The sequence below is a fragment of the Rhagoletis zephyria genome, unplaced genomic scaffold (genome assembly GCF_001687245.7).
Source record: "Rhagoletis zephyria isolate East Lansing unplaced genomic scaffold, Rhagoletis_zephyria_1.1 Rzeph_scaffold_02384, whole genome shotgun sequence".
NCBI classification, from domain to species: Eukaryota; Metazoa; Arthropoda; class Insecta; order Diptera; family Tephritidae; genus Rhagoletis; species Rhagoletis zephyria.
The window spans coordinates 56,926-61,108 of record NW_016159468.1 but is presented as its reverse complement, the minus strand read 5'-3'; the positions used below and the strand labels follow the sequence as shown (position 1 = coordinate 61,108).

The window sequence follows — 4,183 nt, the reverse complement described above, 5'->3', positions numbered from 1 at the left end:
CCCGAGGACATCAACCAGCCGGGCAGAGGCACCTTCCCCATTAAGGGTCCGGATATTCCAGGTGCATACCCTTAAATCATAGTCCTTTATACGTTTGCCGTGGTCGTCATCATAAAAAGTCTCGTCCGATGCTTTTTAGATTTTTTCATTAGGCGTGGTTTTAACANCCGGGCAGAGGCACCTTCCCCATTAAGGGTCCGGATATTCCAGGTGCATACCCTTAAATCATAGTCCTTTATACGTTTGCCGTGGTCGTCATCAGAAAAAGGGGGTCTCATCCGAGGCTGTTTGCTTCTTTTCATTGGGCGGGGTTTTAACGTGGCGGGACCCAAACCCAGCGCACGCGAAGTTTTACGCCTTCTCACTTTAGCTCGCTCCCAAACGGGTGTTTGGTTGCTACCCAGAGGATACGTGGATATAAATATCCGGACGTTGTGAGCTGCGATTTGCCGGTTTTCCACTTCTGCGCACGGAACCATCCTCCAACAAAAACAAGGGCTACGTCTGTTCTGCCCTCTCGGGATTGGATAGAGAAGCAAAGCGAATGGGTCTGGTGGTGAACGAGGACAAAACGAAGTATCTCCTGTCATCACACAAAGAGTCGGAGGATACGCGTCTTGGCACCCACGTTACTGTTGACAGCTACAAGTTTGGAAAAGTAGACGACTTCGTTTACTTGAGAACCAGTANGTGCTACTTTGGGCTGAGTAGGCAATTGAGAAGTAAAGTCCTCTCTCGTCGTACAAAGATCACACTCTATAAGTCACTCATCATGCCTGTGCTGGTGTATGGCGCGGAAGCATGGACAATGAAAGCATCTGATGAGGCGGCTCTTGGAGTTTTCGAGAGAAAGATTCTGCGAAAGATTTACGGACCTTTACGCGTTGGTGATGGCGAATATCGCAGACGATTTAACGATGAGCTGTATGAGCTTTACAACGACATAGAAATAGTGCAGTGAATTAAAATTCAACGGCTCCGATGGCTTGGCCATTTCGTTCGAATGGACAGAAACGCTCCTCTGCGTTGGAAAGACCAGGTGGAGAAGGACTTGGCTTCACTTGGCATTTCCAATTGCCGTCAGTTAGCACACAAGAGAAATGACTGGCGTGCTGTTTTGGACTCGGCCAAAATCGCTTAGGCGGTTACAGCGCAAATAAAGAAGAAGAAGAAGATGAGGGTCAAGTCACCGTGGAGGAAATGCGCCGTCAACGCTTAACTAGACAGCCAGCTGGGCGCAACAAGGTACTGTGTTGGAACTGTGGGGCAGAAGGCCACTTTTTAACAGATTACATCGACGAATTTTTTGTTTTAAATGTCGAAAACCGGATGTAATAACACCGAAATGTCCGGCATGTAATCCAGCGGAAAACGCCTCACGGAACGCAATTATGACGGGGAATCGCGCTCCACACAAACACCCGAGGAGTTGAGCCGCGATGCCATTTCACCTAAAAAGAAACTAAACGTTAGCATTTTCAATAGTAATATAGGAAACAAGAAGGAAGAGTTGCCCAGGAAAGAAAGTAAGCCGTCCTACGAAGAACGCCTGAGAAAGTATCTGGTAGCACGCGAACACATCTACGATGAGAGTGTAGAAATGGGACGCTGGCAAGTATCGAGGAAGGTTCAAAAGGCACGTGAGAGATTTCGACAACGGAAGATACTGTGTCCGAAAATAGTGATCCACGAGTTTACGCGGAATTAGAAATCAACTATATCCATAAACGGAGATTGCTAGATACAGGGGCGTCAGTTAGCATTCTCGGCCGAGGCTGCCGTGAGCTTGTAGAAGAATTAGGCGCATCCGTACAACGTTACGTCTCCTCCGTTAAAGCCGCCGGCGGACACTTGCATAACGTGTTAGGTAAACTCACTCCCCCCGTAAAATATAAAAATTTAGAACAGGATATAACGTTTTTTTTATGNCAACGGAAGATACTGTGTCCGAAAATAGTGATCCACGAGTTTACGCGGAATTAGAAATCAACTATATCCATAAACGGAGATTGCTAGATACAGGGGCGTCAGTTAGCATTCTCGGCCGAGGCTGCCGTGAGCTTGTAGAAGAATTAGGCGCATCCGTACAACGTTACGTCTCCTCCGTTAAAGCTGCCGGCGGACACTTGCATAACGTGTTAGGTAAACTCACTCCCCCCGTAAAATATAAAAATTTAGAACAGGATATAACGTTTTTTTTATGCCCCTATCTCGAGCAAAATATTTACCTAGGAGTAGATTTCTGGTGAGCTTTCCAGTTTGCTCCGGAGGTGATATCGGCGAATGAAATCGATCTTAGTAAACTAGAACATGATATGGTGTCCGAAGAAGACAAAAATGAGCGGCGTATTCTGCATACACTCTCACCAGAGCAGAAACAACGGTTAGAGCAGGTGGTAAGCGACTTCAGAGCATACGAAGAGCATGGGTTACGACGAACTCACCTGGAAAAACACGCCATCAAGCTGGTCGATGATGCCGTGCCAATCAAGGATCGCCACTACCCTCTATCACCAGCGATGCAGGCGATCGTGTATGAAGAGGTCGATAAGATGTAAGAATTGGGGGAAACGAGGAAAGCGAAAGTTCGTGGAGTAACCGCACCACGATCGTCTGAAAATCTGGCAAACATCGTTTTTGCCTCGACGCACGCAAACTTATCGCTGTGACGGTGAAAGATGCGTACCCGATGCAGAATATTGCAGGCTTACTTAGCCACATTGATGACACACATTATATAAGCAGAATCAACTCTGAATTTTTGCAGATTGAACTGGAAGATACAACCAAACCATACACCGCCTTCACTGTACCCGAGCGGCCTCTGTATCAATTCGTGACCATGCCGTTTGGATTATGTAACGCTGCGCAAAGGTTATGCCGACTAATGGACCGCCTTATACCGCAGAGACTCAAGGCGAATGTTTTTATATATCTGGATAACTTGCTCAACATTGCATCAGATTTCGACTCCCATATCCAAATCCTAAGCGAAGTAGCCACCTGTCTAAAAGGATTAACTAAATCAAAAATTTTGTTTTAAAGAGCTGCCTTACCTTGGGTATATTATAAGCCGGGGTATGCTTAAGACCGACCCAGAAAAGAGCAAAGCAATTCAAAATATTAATGTGCCTAAAACCATCAAACAAGTGCGAAGATTCCTTGGAACTACCGGATAGTATAGACGCTTTACCAAAGACTTTGCTACGATAGGAGCCCCTTTAACAGATACAATGAAGAAGGGTAAGAAATTTGCGATGAACATGCTAGCTTTGAAAGCGTTCAATGACTTGAAAAGAGCGCTCACGAGCGCACCTGTGTTTAGACACCTCGACTTTTCAAAGCGTTTCTTTGTCCAATGTGACGCATCCGATTACGGTGTGGGCGCCGTGCTGTTGTAATGGCGCTTGTAGCCCGGACTGCTGTTCGCCTCGGGCGATGCTTTTACTTTTTCCTACTTGCCTTTTTATGTACACTTTTACGCGTACATGTACTTGTGTTCATACTACTTAATCACAAACTTTTATTTGCGGAAATTCTTCATCATTTCCGGTGGTCGCCCTGTGTCATCGTGCTAAACACGGCTCTTGTCAAACTTACTTGAATCTCCTTTGCACAACTATGTATTTTTCCAGTCCTAGCCGACCAAACTTGCCCTATCATTGAGCCGAAGTTAAAGCTTCATCGAACAAAAATTGAGGCATTCTGATCTTTCACGTTCAAGACGCAGTGGAGCGAACACCGAACACTCCGGCTTATTAGCAGTATTAGCCTAGATTTGAATAGAAATCTAAAATTTTAGTGGCACCTGGTTCCTTGTTTTACTTTATTATTTGCGGTGGCAGATTTATCAAGGTAAGCCATTTTCATACCATTGCAAAATTGCCACCAGTGCATAAGTTTATGCATTAGCTAAATAGAAAAGAGTAAAATATGCAAATCCCCAAAACCATAGGATTTTCCAGTCGGATGCATAAGAGTACACCTAGGTACATAAATATCCCCAACGCTGCGGTTATAGTGCACCTTGCGAGACATTATACCTGTGCACATATCAGTGCCAAATCCTATTCGGGTAAATAAAAACCAATTACATATCTAATCACATAGTTACATATCGTTCCCCCTCATGGCAGAAGCAAGAATGTGCCAATTTATCAGTTTTAAGTTATTGGGTTGACTT

At 45.1% G+C, this 4,183-nt stretch overlaps 1 long non-coding RNA gene across 1 annotated transcript in view; it reads left to right on the top strand.

Annotated features, from left to right (window-relative positions):
* The first annotated feature begins 559 nt into the window (after nucleotides 1-559).
* The window catches only part of LOC108366695 (uncharacterized), an 18,809-nt gene continuing 15,185 nt past the window's right edge, over nucleotides 560-4,183 (top strand). Inside the window, exon 1 of the long non-coding RNA XR_001848144.1 lies at nucleotides 560-686. This is a non-coding gene — a long non-coding RNA (uncharacterized LOC108366695). The remainder of the gene's footprint in view (nucleotides 687-4,183) is intronic.